The 18,545-nt window shown below is 42.9% G+C and overlaps 1 long non-coding RNA gene across 1 annotated transcript; it reads right to left on the bottom strand.

Annotated features, from left to right (window-relative positions):
- Positions 1–1,893: 1,893 nt before the first annotated feature.
- LOC133275420 (uncharacterized) lies at positions 1,894–17,837 on the bottom strand. The gene is made up of 3 exons (XR_009745513.1): positions 17,804–17,837; positions 2,154–2,307; positions 1,894–1,994 (listed from the first exon to the last, which is right to left on the bottom strand). It is a non-coding gene; the product is annotated as an uncharacterized LOC133275420 (long non-coding RNA).
- Between the last annotated feature and the right edge of the window lie 708 nt (positions 17,838–18,545).

Genomic DNA, 18,545 nt, shown 5'->3' with positions numbered 1-18,545 from the left:
TCTCCATTGTATAGATGGAGTCCTTCCAGCAAACACTGGCACAATAGCAAGCACATCCTTAAGAGCTGAAGCAGACTCTGGATAAAGACTCACTCATTTTGTACATAATGGTCCCTGTGCTTTAACCTTGTACAGCTACTATGACACCTGTTTTTCAGAGCCATTGTCAAAGAACAAGCAGAGCTTTGTCTGCTGTATGCATTCTGAGCCACACATGTTAACATTTCTCTTTTTGTATTTACTTTTGTTTCCCCACCTTCTCTTCCCCCCTTTTTTTTTCTTTTTTAAACATAACAGTTATGAATGAATGGCTGAAAACTAATTTCAGCCTTGATTTCAACACCACTGTGTCCAGTCGGAGAGTCCCAACTTAGTGTGATGCAGAATAAAGAGCAGATATTAGACAAGGGAGTACTATTCTCCTTTTCTATCAACCCATCAAGTCTTTGTGTCTCTGCTTCCCACTCTTTTCCCCCCTTTTCCACCTCTCTGGCTCTGGTTTCAAAGGACAGGCAGAACCCATCAGCTCATCTCCCCTCCAGCAGAAATAGCAGGAGGACTCAAGGGCACTGTCTCATTCACTGCTGCAACTCACTGGGATGCACCTGGGATGGACACTGGAAAGTCCAGGTCACCAGTGCTCATGGTGGGATGGGAAAGATTTAGGGTACCATAGTCCTCAAGCAGCTTTTTCTTGTGAAAGGATACAACCAAAGACAAGAGCAAAGAAAACCTGCAGCACACAGGACCTCTTGTCTTCCTTTCACTTTGCGATCTGCAGTGGAAGTAAAGCAAAGACACTGTGCCCTTCTCAATTACCTTAAAGCCCCCCCATTTCCAAGTTTTCTTAGCCAAGTAGATGCTGGCTACAGGGGAGAGTTGGAATAAACTAAACTGGTACTGATCTATCAAGGACTAAATGAATGATGACTCTGGCCAATGGAACAGCTAAAATCCAGGCCCCAAGATCCGACTGTGAATCATATATGACAAGGTTATTGATGATGTCCACTCCATGGAAATATCTGTGAAGCAGTGAGTAATCTTCTGATGCTTCACCCCATGCGTTGATGCCCTCTATGTCATATCATCTCTACAGGGAGGAGGTTCTACTTAATTTTGTTCAGTGAGTAGAATCAGGACCAATAGTAGCAAACAGTCTGGGTTTGCTTCTTCTCCAACCAGCACAGGCTGCAGCTTTGGCAGAGGCTTAAAGCTGTGGCAGTGCTGTTAAATATATCCTTTTACAAACACACACCCCAAAACATCAGAGGAGGATACAATGGCTAGAGGTGAAAACAAGTGATCTGCTCACATGAGGTTGGTTATTCCAAGCATATAGCATTGCCCCTGAGCAGTACAAGTTAACACAACCAAGGTGCAACAAAACCCTTAATAACCACCACCATTAAAATTGGCTGGGCTTTATGCTTGCATTTGTTTTTGTGGCTTGGGAGGTTTCCTTTGGTTTGTGGCTACAAAGTCAGCTCTGCTCATAGGCAGATTTTGAGGGCTACTGGGAAACCTCTCCTCCTCAACTAACCTCCCTTCCCAGAGCATGAATACAGTTCCTGCCGAAAGGGTGGAGAGAATCCCCAGTGCCTAGAGTCTTCATCAGATTCAGCCCCTTTCTGACACTGGTATCACCATGGCATGAGAGACATTAATGACAGTGAGAAGTGTGGGGTAGGAGCGGTTCCCAAGTCCCAGACGCTAGACATGTATTTTCCTTTTTTCAAAATAAAAACGGGGGAAAAAAGCCCACAATATGAAATTAAAGTCAAGAGGCTGATTTCAGAAATCCCTATATGAGTTTCAGATTCCCATAAGAATAACTCAGACTTATTTGTTTCATGCTTGCTTTCATTTCTAATTATTGATGGGAAGTACCTACCACGTTCACTTGATTTTTAGCATGTTCATACTTGTTGGGGAAGGAAAAAAATCCCATGGATATACCCAGATGACATCCACTGTCTTCAGAATATGAGCAGCTGGCAGGATGGCAGGCAAAAAAGAGGGGCTGGCTGGAGTAGGGCTAAACACCAAGCTTCTGCTGGGCACAAATCTTGGGTGCTAGGAGAGATTAATTGGTACAGAATCTGCCTCAGGACTATGTTTATCAGAGCTGCTGCCCAAGATGGGAAACTTACCCAGGACTCTAACGAGATCAATATTATTTCTGAAACCATCACATCCTTTATTGACCTGAATTGAGGTGTTATTTCTTTTTTAAGTATGCTTCTCATTCAGCTGGTTTGGCATGCATCTTGGACATAGGCATCTTTTAAGTCCAGACATTGGGAGCTGAATAAAAAATAGTTCAATGAGAATGGTGAGAAAGTATACCACAAGTGTTAAAAACAAGTCTCAAGGTTCTTATGCCAGCCTCCTGAATTAAGCACTCTAACTCTTAGCAAGGGGTGCATCGGACTGCTGTGCTGCACAAGTCCTTCCCAAGCACGTTGGAAGGAAGGTGTGAATCCCAGCAGGCTGAATCTAATAATGTCTGTAGACGTAAGAATGTTTCTTCAATTTAAAAAAAGGCAAAGAAATAAACAGAATAGGTGCAACTTGCACATTTAATACTCAGTCCTCTTTCATGTCAGATCCCCCAAGATCAGTTCACGCCTCCATATCTAGGCTGTTAATAGAGCATGAGACAATTCGGGCACTGAGCCATCAGAAGCATAATCCTGCCATTTGAAAGCACATAAAGGCACTTCATAGCAGCAAGTGTCAATAGCCACTCCCCTATTGATATAACATCCATTCCCTCCTCCATAAACTCCATCTGACAAAGAAAACAAACCAGGGTTATATGAAATCTAACCCCAGCATAGATATAAAAATGATGCTTCATTAAAAAAAAACAAAGTTACTTTTAATCTGCTAATTTATGCTCAGGTCCCTGCCTCTTGTATAGGAAGTGTGTGCATGGAACAATTCTGATTAGGACGGAGGGGAAAAGCACAATTGTCCTCCACCACATAAGCTGCTGAGAGACCTGTCAGACAAAAGATAAAAGATCTTGTTGAAAGGGGAAGAAGCAAATGCTGAAGGAGCCCTTAATCCATAGTCTCACTGAATTGGACATCCCTGCAGCCCATGCATTTTTTGCATCCCCGAGTCACTTGGGGACAGCAGCAAAGCAGAAAAGGAACATGGATCAGAGATGTGCTGCCAGAGGACTTGACTTCAAAAGGGAACCAAAACCCATCTTGCTGCAGCCACAAAGCTTGTACTGGGGCTTGCTGTAGCCACAGCTGGGACCCAGGCAGTGCTCAGACTACTGAATCTGCCTCTCAAAGTCTAGCACCCTGCTGCATGAGTAAAGGCAACACAGGCATTGCAGCAGGGCTTCCTGCAGCACCAAGCTCTTGTCTGTCAGACAAAGGCACCAAAACACATCACTGTCTCTTTCAAAATGCTCTGCAGCTATCCTGAAAGATTCCACATCTATGCTTCTCTTGAGGAACAAGGAATGACAGGTGGAATGTAGATCTGAAAACCCCTAAGGAGTCATCAAGGAAGAATTTAGGCACCTTCATCAAGAAACAGACCACAAAAGCTATCCTTTGGCAGCTGAGTGCCTGCTAGAATCTAAGCATCTAAATCCCTGCTAAAGCACACATGCAGAAGTGCTGCTATTATGCAAGGGCTGGCCAATCAGTCAGTGAGAAGTATCTGTGCCAATTTCTAAGAGTCTCTCAGGAGAAGGTCTAACCTACTGAACATCCCTTTCTTCCCCAGTCCCATCAGAGCAGTATAAAAGTGCATCTTCCACAGTGCCCAGTTAACCATGCCCAGCAATATGTCTGAAATGTGAATACCAGCTTCAGAGGAGGTCCTTATACTGTGCTACAGGAAAATGCTTCCACCAGAAGCCCCACTTTAGGCATTTCCTAGGCTTTCTCTGCTGTCACACAACTCCATGCACTGGCTGCCGGGGCTCTCTGTTGGCTCTCAGTTGTCACACTCCACTTGAGAGAAGACTAATCCACCCATATTAAGCTCATGAAGCCCATTGTTAGACCCACATCTAACATGGAGCATCACCAAATCTGTTCTGGTCTCTGGATCTGGGACTGTGATTTGAGAGAAGAGTCCAGACTACTAAAACTTACAAATTTCCTCCCAAAAAATCGTTTCAGGAGTTAAAGCCCCCTCCTACCCAACATCCTAGACTCCTGGAAGTTTTTCAGAAGTTTTTCCCTTTGTTTCTAGTAGCTGGTGTTTTGAGGAGTTTCTGGTACCAATCACTCCCAGAAAGTTATTTGGTCAATAGAGCATCCTGAAAGGAAAAGCACAGAATAAGTGAATTACTGTAGAACTGGCAAAAGGCACCTTTGCTGTCCTGATGGGGCACAAGGATGTCCTTCACTTGCATGGAAGCAACCAGGAGATGCAAAAAGAGACCTTCAGAGGCCAGAGATGGGGTGAAGCAGAGGTGACTTGGCTGTGTCCAGTTTTTGCATCAGTCAAATGAAAAATGATTTGCAAAAAGAATGACCCTGATTGGTTAATGAGCATCTCTCAATTTACAGCAGCAAAATGTTGGGTGCCATCAAATGCAACCAGAAGTTAAAGCTACGACTGCTTTAATAATCACTGACTGCAGAGTATTTAAAAAAACAGCTAAGCTTTCAGGGGCTTAAGACTTATTGCTTGCATTTTCTCAGCTTTCTTAAAGAAAAAAGGGGTGTTGTGGAAAATGGTCAAATTTATCATTTATAGCAAAATATTAATGTAGCAGCAGGAGACTTGATGTGGCCATCTATCTACAAGCATTCAGACTTCAAAGGAAGCATAAACAGGAAATTAATGGTTTGTCTAGTGTAAAGGAAAAATAAATGCAAATGTAGCCTCATTAATACCAAGTGGGTGACTTCTTGGTTTATGGGGTTTGGATTGATTTTGTCAAAGGCCAATAGATTTATTAAAAATGTCTTTTAAATTTAGCATCCCTATACCCATTAGTTGAAAGGAATAAAATTCTCTGCAATTGCCACCACCTCTCCTCCTCCTCTTCTCCCCTCTCTCTGGATGTTGTTTTACCTAAATAAAGTTCTTGCATTAGGACTCACTTTCATACTGAAATATGTCTCTTGTAGGAGCTGCTATAAACGTCAGCATTTTCCACAGCATTAGTTTATGGGCAGAGTGAATTTTAATGGCATCGTAATCTCACTGCAATCAATTGTGGTACATGGGAGGGGAAACCTTAGGGAGTGTCCATTAACCAGAGCTCTGCATCACTCCAGTGCTCAGGAGCTTTCAAAGAGTGCTTGGAGGGTTATTTTTTTCCTTTTCTTTTTAATACCTATTCACAAAATGTTTGTTCGTGGCTGGTTCAAAGTGGGATGGAGGACCCTCACTTCTCAGGATGCACTTTCTGGCTGGCGTATCTAACTTCCACCCTCTGCCACTCCTCTAACCTACCAGACCAAGATGGGATGCTTTCCAGATGTCACATAGACAATGATGACAGCTGGTGGCTGCATAATCATGGTCCACAGGCTGGTTTGTTGGTTTACCCAATTTAACATTCAGGGATCTGAAAATAAATCTACCATTTGGCATGATAGTGACTGAGCTGATTTAACCCCTTCGATGTAACTGTCCCAACACACAACCACCTCTTGCCACAACAGGGCACTTGCTCAAAACCAGAGGACAGCAAAATGTTCTTGTGCATCTCAGGCCCTCAAACACACAGTTACCAAAACAGCAAACAGAAAAGTATATGTGGGAGAACACATTCTGAGCATCTGAGAACAACAAAGCAAAGGAATAGCCTGAGCTTGCATATGTAAGAAGCTTTTTCCTACGTCTTCTGGCCTGCTGAAGCCAACAATACTCTGCACCAGGTTTCCAAAATGACAGTAAAGAAGCCACTCCATCATGGAGCACAGTTGTAGGATCACATCCTCTCTGAGGCAAACACTTAACCTAGCATGTGGCAAGGTTAACTGATGCATAACATGGAGGTTTCATTAGGAAAATAGAATACAACCTTATATTCACATACCATGCATTTTTGGGCTGCTGCGGGACTCAAGGACACAATTCCCCACTCCAAAAAATCATTGGGAAGTTGTCCTGAAACACAGTTCTTTGGTTAAATTTAATTTGTTCATGCCCTTTTAAAGAAAGAGCTTGTAGAGATGTTCCTGAATTCCCACATCTGTATGGGAAAATGGTACAATATTATGGGACAGAAAAAAAATGGAGAGAAACAAGAGATCTGGGCTCCAAGAATGTGCTTGGTAAAGTAAAAGATGAGATGAGGGAAATACAGCAACTAAGAGAAAACAGACTTAAACTACAAAGAGGCCTGAAAATGGCAAGTTTGAAAATGCCGTTAACAGATGGGAATGTAATGCAAGGGAGGCATATATTCAAAAGACTAATTTTCTTCATTAACAACAATTGGGGATGTTCAAGATAAACTTACTGTAAAGTTCACAAGCAAAAACCACAACAGCTACATGAGGAGCATCCTTTCTCATATCTAGGTTATATCTGTAACTCTAGTCTAATTCTTTAAGCAGACTACAAAAATTTGGAAGCATACCATGATTCTTTAAATGATCACACTCACCACACAGAAAAATGTAATTCAATTTATACGTTCCTGAAAATGTCTAAAGAAATTAAGACATTGGATTTCCTAGGAATTTTAGTTTCACATATACTTCAATACTAGCATAAAGATTAAAAGGGGATCCATTATCTTTTATCGTAGGACAAAATACCATTTAGGTGCAGTGATTTGTTCTGTCATTCTTGACAATTCTAGATTTCCTCTCTCAGCTGCAGATTTTCATTTCAACTAGAAAAAGAATCCAGAATACGAGCAGATGCTTTGCTGTTTAGTTCTGAAGGTCTGTACTGCAGGAAGTAATCACATGGAGTACAGCTAGAGAGCCCACGAACCAGATTCACCACTCATACTGCAGGATCAGCTACACACATGAAGTGTGTTTGAAGCATGTTGTTGCACACAGGTAACCACAGAAACCGGGCAACAAATGTGGCCATTCCCCATTAAAACTTTCAAAAAGAAAAAGTATATGTAAATGCATTTATTCCAAGAAAAATATCAAGGCTTCCATTTATGGACTTTTATTAAAAACAGAAATGTTTTTAGTACAGTGGAGCCCCAGACTATCTGCAGCCTACCTGGTAAAAACTCCCATGCTGTAGACCCCTGTTTTTCACTGTTTGGTATTTAAATTCCTATTAAAAGTGACCCCATCTGCCATCACTATCAATGCATAAATCTCCAGGCTGACAGCGATTAGCAGAAGACAAACGGTCAAAAAAAACATAACACTCTCCTTGACCTAGAAATCATCAATTCAGGAAAGCATCTGAAAATACCCTGGAACCTGTCAGCAGAGCTGGGAGGTGAACAAGTCTCCCAGCTCATTTAAATCTTTCAGATGCAAAATGTTTGTCCTACATGGTCAAAATCAAAACCAAAATAAGAACAGAAAACTCAACACAAACTGTTGCTTTGCACCCACAGATACTGTTTTATCAAACCAGGAACAAAATATTTACAGTTAAAAATCCCCACCTTATTACATTTCTCATTTGCATCCACATGCAAATGCAAACTTTGCTTCAAGGAGAAAAGTGGATGCTTTAAACTGAAAATGCTATTTCAGCCACTGCAGAAAGGTTCCCAAGTCGCTAACACAGAGCTGACCCCTTCCATAGAAATCTTCATGGCTAAGCTTCTCTGACCATGCAGCAGAGTTCAAGAAGGAACCAGGCCCATGAGTAAAATGCTTGTCACAGACACAATGCCCATTCACCTTGCAGAAGAGGAGGAAGTCTGGCTGAGCCCACAGTCTGGAACAAGTGTCTTGAGTCCACTCTTGGGCTTGAGAAGACAACTTTTTGCATGCCCAGAACACATGCAGAGCCCCTTATGCCTGAGCACCTACAGCTTGCATTCGTAGCTTGGTATTGACAAGCAGGAGACAAAGCATGCCACACTCACATGGTTGTGGAGAGACATGCAAGGTGGAGAGAGCAGGGATTGACAAAGAATAAAAATAAAGCAAGAAGTTAAAGCTGGGACCAATCCTGCCTTCCCCTCCACCAGTGAAACTATTGTTCCTCATACAGCAAGCGGGACAATCAATGTGCTTGATTGTGGAAGAACTCAACTGTGAGGAAAAATCAAAGTACACAGAGACATGCCAAATCCCATAGGGGTAACCCAGCAAATTAAGAGATGTGTGGTAATGAAGAAATAGGTGGAACAATCCCCCATCTTCTGTTAGTTGCCATCTAGGATTTCTTCCTGGTGGGAGCATTGCCCATGGTTCAGTCTGCCCTGGGGCAGCTGAGTCTCCTGTAGAGGAGCCAGCCCCCCAGTTTCAAACATGCCATGCTATTAGCACCCATCTCACACCTCCCACTTCAAGCTTAAGGAAAACCACTACATTTCAGGAGTTGAGGGCAAGCATCTTCTGTACATAGACCTAAGCGTTAGGAGCAGAGAAATGGACTGTTGTCATTCAATACCCTTCAGGGATCAGTTTCAGAAAAGCAGCCACCTCCTGTTGCTGTAGCACAGACAGTTGATTTCCTCCTGATACAATACAGGACTGCAAACCATATCACCTGGATATTTGGGTTCACCAGCACCTACAGATACAGGACTGCTAACCCTTACAGCCGGCACAAAAGCCAAGACTTTCCTCGTTCCTAGGACTCAAATATTTTCCCCCAAAGCGAGTCCAGACCCTGAGACAATCCTCGGGTGCAGCTCAACAGAGTCCTCTGGGCTGTCTTTCCCTTCATCCTCTGCACAGCTTCATCTGAAGTAATGGTCAGCCCTTTTATTGGGCACTGACCAAAAGTGAAAGGGCCAAACAGTTGTCCTTAATGAAAGCTTTGGTCTGGATTCAGAAACAGCCAGTAAGTACATCTCGTTGCTGCTTCTTCCCCCTCCTATAAGTGCTTCAGGGCCATTCTGCGTTGCCCACGCTGATATCAGACAGGAATTCAACTGGTTTTTCCTTTCTCATTTCTTTCTAATAGGGCTCAGAAAAAAGTTGATGAACTATTGCAGTAAGTGCATTTATGTTACTTCTGCAGCATCTATAATATGTTGGCATGCTTGCAAACTGAGAGATGCCTTTTACTTTGTCACCGTCCAATTGGACAACTCCTTGAACCTTGTCTACACAACTGCTACCATTATCCTCTCTGCACATATGGGGACAAATCCAAAACACCAGAGCAGAGCCAGTCTGTGGCAAGACAGGTCAGCTTATTCAGCATTCATTGCACAGGTAAGACCACCATGCAAGAAAAGCAGGACTATGGGTGATGTTTCTTTTCCAGCCTTCAAAACTCAGATAAAAATGAGACATGCTTAGGGAACATGTTCTCAGCATACCTATTCCTGCACCTTTTTTTTTTTACTTAAATATGAACAATCAGGGTGTTTTTTTAAAGATATTAAAATAAACTTTTTTTTGCAAAATGGTTCCTTTTATTACGTTTAAACACAGCTTTCATGTTCTGAAAAAAAACCTCAGCAAGGAGAACTTATTTCTGGTCCTTTTGAGATGGCTCTTTGAGCAGAGCTGTTCTCAAGCCTAAGGTTGCAGAGAGCTGGCTGTGAACTTGCTTTCTCTAATGGGAATTTTTTTTCAAATTGACAACATGCTCCATGGGGCAAGATGAGGAGAGGAAGATGTTTCTTATCCAACAGCAAGACCCAAATCCATCCCACAGCCACCCAAGAGGCTGGGCATTCAATTAATCTCTTTTAACCACAGACCAGGTAAACTAATATGCAGGCTGGTTGTCCAATGTTACAGCAGCTTGAACAATTCCCTACAATGCCTCAAGATGTAAAATGAAGAGTTGCTCTCATGTCATCTGACAGGAAAAGTTTTAAGGCTTCCCTCCTTCATACACACTCATTACCCAAATCCTAGTCAGGTAGCTGCAGACCTTCCTACCTGATCTGAATTGTCTAAAGGGTCCTTACACACTTAATGCACTAGCTGCTTTGGAAAGCAGGTCTTCATCCTGCATGTATCAACATGAGCCTTAGATAATAAACGGAGGACTAGAAGAAGAGAGAAATCATCAGGGCTGTTAATTTGACACCGACTCTTTTGATCTCCTCTTTAGATCGTAAGGAAAGGGTAAGTGTGCTTCCTTTTAATCTTCACTCCCGCACTTTAAAGGCCTCAATAATGTTCCCACCAACCAGATCATTTTCATTTGCAACTCTAATTAATCTGTGAATAAATATGCTTCGGAGAGGTGGATTGATTTAAATGAGGGCTGTCTTTTCACCTTTAATCTATAGTGCTGCATTTCTCTCTCTTGAGAAAATAGCTTCTAGCTTGCACTCTCCCTCTTTCTCCCCAAGTTCACGCAAGGCTCTTTCTCCTCTTTTTGTTATTATAAAATAATGGCTTCAGCAGGTGAATAAAAGGTTAGGGAAGTTTGACAAAAATGGGAAGCTATTCACCCTTGCTACCTTTAATCTACTGCATTCATCTCCTAATGAGTGTAAATTACCCAAGCTATTTCACAGAGTCTTTATATGGCATAATACCAGCCAGCAGGCCATTCTCAGAAGGGCGTTTTTATATTATTAGTATTAGTATTATCTTTAATCTTTTGTGGTGTGAAGAACTGGGGACAACACAAGGATCCACACAAAGCAGTTGAAGCCAGGCAGAGGGGGGAATGGGCAGAGGACCGCAGGGCTGTGTGAAGGAATGGGTCCTCCATCAGAAGGATCCAGCAGCCAAGTAGCACCCTTGTGGGATGGAAACCCAACAAAAGAGTCCAGCCTCACTGGCTTTGCAAATCTTGGCAAAAACCACATCAGTGTGTCTGACCTTTCTGTATCAGTCATTAGTGGCTTCAGCCAGGGTTGGAAGAGGAAGACCTATTTGGCCCTAAAACTCCATTGTATGCAGTCTTCTAGTGCCAGCTTGCAGAATCAAGGTTTAGGCATAGATGCAGCAAGTATCTGCCCACATGCCAAACCCACATACACACAAGCAGTGCCATCTAAATCCATAGCACAGAGGTCCAGACAAATTCCACCTCCAGTGTGAACAGAGAAACCCATTCTCAGATAGTCCTGTTCTGGGCAGATGAGAACACTGGGAGATGGTAGAGTCAACCCACTTGTGGGGATGTCAGGTAGTGATCGTGTGCGTTCACAGCACAGTGAACAGCATTAGAAGAGCATTATAGAGGACAAGCTCTTCTGAGAGCTTCTGCTCTGAGGACAGAAGGGACGAAGAGGGAAGCTAAAGAAAAATCTCTCAGCCTCTGAGAGGAGATCAACATATATATACCATCAATATAAGGAGGTAACTGATTATTAAGAAACAAAACTAGGGTTACATGCAAAGGAGCACTTCAGAAAGGAGTCTTGCATCTTAAGTGCCTTCTGCAGATCATTAGTGAGCACATTTCTCCTGGAGGTAATCAACACAAATCAGAAGCAGCTGTGAGGGACAGTTATAAAGGGGCTACAGCATACAGGATTTGGTCGAGAAAAGTGCAAGGTATCTCACCGTTGGAGTTAAATATCTTGCAAACTATACCCAATGAAAAAAGGAGCCTACAGTGTGGTCAGGGACTTTACTTTCAGGTGAGTACTGTGTTAAAGCTGCATTCAGAACAGGAAAGCAAGAAATAGACAATCCACAAGCAAAGAAAGCAAGCAGCAGATACCAAACAAGTGATCAAGCTGGCTTAAGAAGTTGCCACCGCACATCTGATGTGCTGTGATACACTGGCAAGGTAGCACAAGAGCCCTTGGTATTTCACTTTGATGGACATTAGTTCCCACCACCTATGGAGAGAGCTGGTAAACTGGGAGCATTATTCCTTAATGCCAGTGGGAACTCATACATCCACTGACCCTGTTGGATCCACTGAGCCCAGTGATGAACATCAACCCACATCCCTCACTAGCGTGAACTGATGCCACCGCAGAGCTTCAATAGGTGACACCATCCCCTGCTAGCTACTGTGCTGGAGTAGGGCTGCATTACAAGGAGGTCATAGGGAGGACTGGGTATGGCTGAGTAGCAAAACTGAACTGAGAAACTATCCACTTCCTAAATTTGGCCAGTGATCTGAGGAAGAAGTGGAGTCTATATATAGGCAAAGATAGTAAACATCAATAAAATCCTCCTGGAGCAGAAAGAAAATCTTGGCTTTGCTGCAGGCAGTAACTAGGCCATTCATGAGCCTGGTCTCTCACTAAACCCCTTCATGCATTTCTCTCATCTCAGGTTGGTTCAGGTCCCCATTACTTCTGTTATATTATATGTCTTCCCCCCCCCTTTTTTTTTTCCTAAATTTGCCTCGTGATTATTATTCTCCAGTCTAAGAATGCCTCATATTCAGAGGTTCCTTTGTTTCACTCTTATTATGCACACCATATATGTTCAAGGTCACTAGTTAGTCTATTATTCAAGCGGGCACTTTTTTCCTTTTTATTCCTCCCTCTCCGAAGAGGCACGGTTCAAGGTCTCACATTCTCTGCTTTCTCCCTTAAGTTTTACCATTTCTGTTTCTTATGAAAACATTTTCCCTTGCCTCACATTCTCCAGTAGCTTCCATTCAATTCAATCCCTGTTAATATATATATCCACAAGAAGCCCAGGGCAGACCCCAAGTCAGCTGCTTCTGCTGTTTTAAAAGAAAGCTCTTTATTTTCTTAGGCTCTCTAGCAATTTTTTAACTTACAAGCTGATATACAAAGAGTTCTTAGAGGTGGCCAGGATATTTCCATATCATTTGCAGCAGTACAGACTAAATATCAGGCTGCTGTGTAGACTTGGGCAATAACCGTAATGAAACACTTACAGTCCTAGCCACTAGACAGGAGTTTTAGCTGTACTACTGTTGTTTTGCTTGCAACAAGAGGTAAAACAGCAAGGGATCAGCTAGTAGGCTGATGTTTAATTTTGGATGAACAATGGAGATAGGCTTTAGCCCACTACAAGCCTACTCGATTGTCAAGTGACAACATCCTCAATAAATCTGCTTGTCATCTCATTATTCAGGTATATTTATGTACATTGTTTGTGCAGGAAAAAACACCTAACTGCTTTACAAGCTCTCTAAAGAGGAGAGTATGAGGTGCAGTCGTGATTTCACAGCATGCTTTAAGACAACTACCAAAACAAGGAAATTCAGGTTAATTCCTTTGAAATTGAAGTTGCTAAAGCAGTCTGTGCAGTATGGAGTATGGGAGGAGTAAGCTGTTGCCCTTAGGGAGAAGGAGACGTGCTGAGGAGGAGAAGATTTTACCAGGACAGACACTGGAACCTGCTGGGGCTCCTTGCTGCTGGACTCATCAACAGCAGAGCCTGGTTGGCACAACGTTCTGATCAGCTCCAAAGAAAAGCTGTTGGGAAATAAGAACTGAGCAAAGCATTAAGCTGGGCTTGTTTCACCTCTATTGGCAATCCCAGACCACAGGGTGAGAGCAGAGAGGACACCCTGTATTTGTAAAGATATTTTGCATACCATTTTCTTGATCTCAGGTCTGCATACCAGGTGTTAAACCTTCATAACACACATGCACACTGGATAGCTGAATTTTCCACCAGTCACCAGGAACACTTTACTAACATAGGTTACTTTATTGTAGTCATAGAAGCAGGAGATTAGGTCTTCTGTGCATCCCCATGCCTGCATGTGGCTCCATCCGATACAACTGCCAGGCCAAAATGAGAGATATTCTGCCACCTATCTCTTATATGCATCCAGATGTCTTTTCACTCCCAATTAGAAGCAGAAAGAGCCCATCTCCCATCCTCAGACATTTCTCAAGGCCCTCATGCCCCAAGTTACCATCACTGCAAGAAACAGCACTTGTTTTATTTTTAGTCTGCTTTGCTGCCTCTTTCTCTTTTCTGCTTTAAAAAAAAAAAAAATAAATAAATATCTTTTATTTTTATTTGCCAGGGCTCAGTCACAGCACAAGGACATGGGGAAAGACATTCTTTCAATTCTTTGGGCATTGTGGCCGACTGAAATACGAAACAAGACAAAGCCAGAGAAGAAAAGCTTATTATGGGCAGCCTAGTTGGAAGAAAATGAATCACCCAAACAGATAGGTTTCAATGATCTCAGGCAAACTGCAGTCTTTATTCCATACACCCACGCCTAATTGTTCAAGAAAATGTTCATCTGCTTCATAATGACAGTCATAATGGAAGTTATGTGAAATAACTAAAAAAGTTTATTCAAGGGTCTGCTTCTGAAAGTACAGCTATAATACACTTTCTTCTGGGGACTTAATAGAATTTCCTCTCGTAGAAATTGGATTGATAACAAGTAATTTTTTTTTTTTTAAATTTTAAAACTATGTTAGCTAGCAGGCTTTGCTGACATTAAGTAGGACTTGTGGGGTAAAGGAAGAACAGGTCAGTCAACTATTATTAATGAGAACAGGATGGAAAAAGAGCAGCATTTGCCCTGCTGCCCATGTCTCAGAGCCCCTTATGCTCTGCCCAGCTTATATGGTGGGAACAACTGTTCCCATTTGTCTTTAGGACCTAAAAACAGGACCAGAGTATATACCTCTCAAAATCCTTCCTCAGGATATAACCAAACTTCACTGCTCCCCTCCTTTGGTGAAAGGTGGTATAAAGAGATTTGCATTATTTCCCTGGGCAGAAACAGGAGAAGTCCAGGCTGTGCTCTGTATTTCATGTGCAGGCTTGAGCAGACACCTCAATCAAGACAAACCCAGAAGGAACGAGAAACCCAGTGTCTGCAAGGAACAGGACAAAGGATCTCACTAGGCTTCCTAGAAGATGGTTAAGACCTAAAGTAAAATTACGAGAACCAGCTAAAATTTCCCCTGGAAACTTGAAAGCACCAGGGAGAGGCAACACTGAGTGTGTAGATTTGAGTTTACAGCCTATTGAACTCTTAGTCCTGCAAATGCATTTGCTACTCCTCTGGTGCTAACAGTGCAGAAGGCAAAGCAGTCTCCTCCCAACACTGCAGCCCACTCAGGGTCATCACAGGGGTCTACTGCCAGTAGAGTTCATCAGCTTTAACACTTGATTGAAAGTGTCTCTCCAACTTAACTCAAAATCAAGGCTCTCTTAACTTTGCCAATGCCCTTCCAAGATTGGAAATAAAGGTTTAGGCAAACTCAGGTATGCAAGAACATTTCCTCCATCCAGACAGCAAGAGATTAACAAGACACTGAAAAAAACACTTTTTAAACTAAAAAGATCTTGTTTCTGATGTGAAACATTATGAAGTACCTAGCACATCTCTGTACTGCTATTCATCAAACAAAACTGTAATACAACTTCCAAAGCAGAACATTTTGACACGAGCTTGGGCAAGAGGCAGGTTTTGAAGGCAGGATGGCGAGATGCTGAAGAACTAGCTGTTCTGCTAATCAGAGCTAGTGTCTCTTTGACACTAGCTCTGATTTTTCATCCTTGAGCTCGAGGGCTCCATTCAATTCAGCAGGACCCTGAAGTATGTGACCAACTCAGAAACCCATGAGTCATCCAACTGAAGCCAGGCAGGAAAACTCATGCAATTCAAGTTAGAATTGTGTTGAAGTACTTCATGGAGCCGAGGCATGAGGAAACAGACTGGCAGGTGCAGTTTCCACTCTAGAGAAATTACAAACCAGCCTTTGTATATATATTTTGTGTGTGTGTGTGTGTGTGTGTGTGTGTGAGGGAAAACAAGAAATTCTTACTCCTCATCTTTTTTCTCTAAAGGACTCACTGGGCTGGTCCTGTAGTCAGGGGCAGTCAAGGATGAGGGCAGAAGATCTGAAGCAATAGAAATTTGCAGAACTTAAGGGATTCTAAAAAGAGTACAGGAACTGTCAGGATCCAGAAACATCCAGTGGATATCTTCTGGAGGACTTCCAAGCTCAGCAGTATAAAGCATCTCAGAGAGATGACCCACCTGCACCCCTGGACCCCCCTGCTGCCCCAGGCAACAGGGTAGGTTGCTTAGCAAAACCTCCCCTATTTCAGCTTAATCCTGCACAGGCACCTGGGTGGTTCAGCAAAAATGCCTATAAACTGAGCCCATTTCTCGATGGCAGGAGGCTGGAAGAGCTCTTGGTAGGAACAGAAGGAAGTGTTACTCCTTTCATTTTATATACAGAAACCATTGTATACCTGAGAGCATGCCTCTGTTAGCTGTTTTCACATGCAAGCCTTTTGAAGGAGACACAATGAAGTTTCTTATCTTCAGCTGGGAAGTCAGTTGAAATGTACCTGATGTTTATGTTTAAAGTTGTAATACTTCAAGTTTTATGGGAATAACAACCCAGGGCTTCCAAGGGAGACAATTGCTCAACTTCCAGTGCATTTCAAAGAAAAGCTGAGGAAATAATCTCCTGATTACCCACACCATTTATATACAAGCAAAGCAAAAGTCCTTCTACCCTCTCCAACATAGCACAATCCAAAAAGATGTCTGTTGTCTAATTAGAGACCTTTTGTTCTAATTGCACTGGCCAGGACTGTCTTGGGGCAGGTGTCTCTGAAAGCATACTCTGGTAGGACTATGCTAAGGGCCAGAAACCGAGAAGATGTCTTCAGCATTTCAACAAAACAGTCATCTGAGCACAGACACTTCAAAGAGCAGCAGCAAGGTCTGAGGAGCCTCTTATGTCAGTGGAAATGTAAGTTAAAAGAGGGTTTATACCCCCTTTTGATTTTACATACAAAGCAAAATACAAGGAAGCATTTTCACAGCTACTTTCTGTCTTAAATCTGCTTCTAAAAACAGTCTGCTCACAAGGATGTGTGCTCTGCTGATAGATTCTACATCTGGCTTTTGAGCCTTATGTAAGTGAAAGGAAGGAATTCTCAGGTCACAGGCTCTTCCCTGTGCAAACCTCCAAACCCCACCTCAGTTCTTCACCAAAAATACGAATACACACAGGGAACCTACAGACAAAGGTGCTAAAGAGCTCCATGACAATATTGGCACTTCAGCAGAATTAACTGGGCTTGCAGATGCTTTGCAAACAAGAGGATGGTGGTGCTACATCGCCATTAATGAGAGCCTGAAATTGCCATCAGGACCTCCAGGTGCTGAGAACATTATGCAAAATGGAAAAACAAGCCTAGGATTTAGGGGAAAAAGAGCTTTTTTAGTAATCTAAAGGAAATCACTGAGTGAATCCCACACTGTGATCATCATACACATGCCAGGAAGGATCTGCACTTTGAGTTGCTCATGGCAGTCACTGGAGTGGAGAAAAGAGCAATATATGCTTATTGCCATCATTATCAGGCACCGCAATATAAGAGCCTATAGCCAGCCCCACTCAGGGCAGAACAGCTCTTCTCACCTTTCCTACTTGAAACAACACCCCAACTGCTCAGGGATATGAAAGAGGGATTCAAAGCAGCACCAAAATTTAACACCACAGAAAGCCCAGGCCTTTTCTCTGAACGTAACAGAATTACAACTGTTTCCATCCCAAAAGACTCACACCTACTTTTACCACGGGCAGATTTGCCCATCCTTACAAAAAGCACACCCCATCTCAAATAGTGTTTGCCATAGACTATTAAACCCAGTAAGACACTGTTCTGCTAAGGCAATGACTACCAGAGCCTCCCCAGAGAAGCCTCCCAGGTTGGTCTTACCCTGCGCAACAGAAAAGAAAGAGACCGTGTTATGCTTGATTGCTAGAGAGAAAGAAAAAGCGGCTACTCCAGGGCTGCATAAAGAAATATCTCTCCTCCAGAGCACACAGCAGAGGCCACCTTACCTCCAGGAAAGATGCAGCCAGCACCAGCACCATTCTCAAGCAAAAGAGAAGAAGCCTTGCTGAGGCCCTGTGTAAACCCATCAAGCTCTTGGTGAACTCCCTCCACCTGTACCAATCAGGATCACCTGCACCAATCAAGACCACCTGCACCTTTCATCCTCCATCAGACCCTTCACTCAGTTCACATCACATTCAAAGTAATGCAAAGTTTTGTTTCCTTCAAAGATACAAAATGCATATGTTTTCCAAAGGGTCTTGATGTACAAAGGTTGTGTGACAGGGGTGCTTGTGCATGTGTTTCAAGCCCGCACCCATTCTTGCTAATAATGGATGATGAGTGTTGGATGTAATCTTTTGTTGAATCAGAACTTAGATTTGACTTCTATAGATCATCTGGCTGCTTTGAGACCTCTTCTTTGACAGCCTCTGGAACAGGGTTCTGATACCTGCATGGATCCCACACTGTGACATGTCACAGAGGCCCCCTGTGTCCCCAGCCACAGCAATGTCCTCTTCTCCCCAGTCTATGCCTCTCTTGCTATGGAGGTTATCAGAAGTCTTTCCAGGCAAAGCCCTGCCTCTTGCTTTTGTTTTTTCCCCACCTCATTTCCCTGGAGCCTGGTGCAGGTATTGAGGGATGGTTTTCTGGAGGTGGCTCTCATTGTTCCTTCCCCCACCTTCCCCCAGCCAGGCCGAACGCATGGAAGGTCAGTTAGAAATGAAGCTGCTTTTATCTGCAATC

This window comes from Pezoporus flaviventris, unplaced genomic scaffold (genome assembly GCF_033815535.1).
Source record: "Pezoporus flaviventris isolate CSIRO_AGI_PZ_B2104156 unplaced genomic scaffold, CSIRO_AGI_Pfla_v1 ptg000040l, whole genome shotgun sequence".
Classification (NCBI taxonomy): Eukaryota; Metazoa; Chordata; class Aves; order Psittaciformes; family Psittacidae; genus Pezoporus; species Pezoporus flaviventris.
The sequence above is the reverse complement of the archived record's forward strand: the minus strand, read 5'-3'. Positions and strand labels throughout refer to the sequence as shown.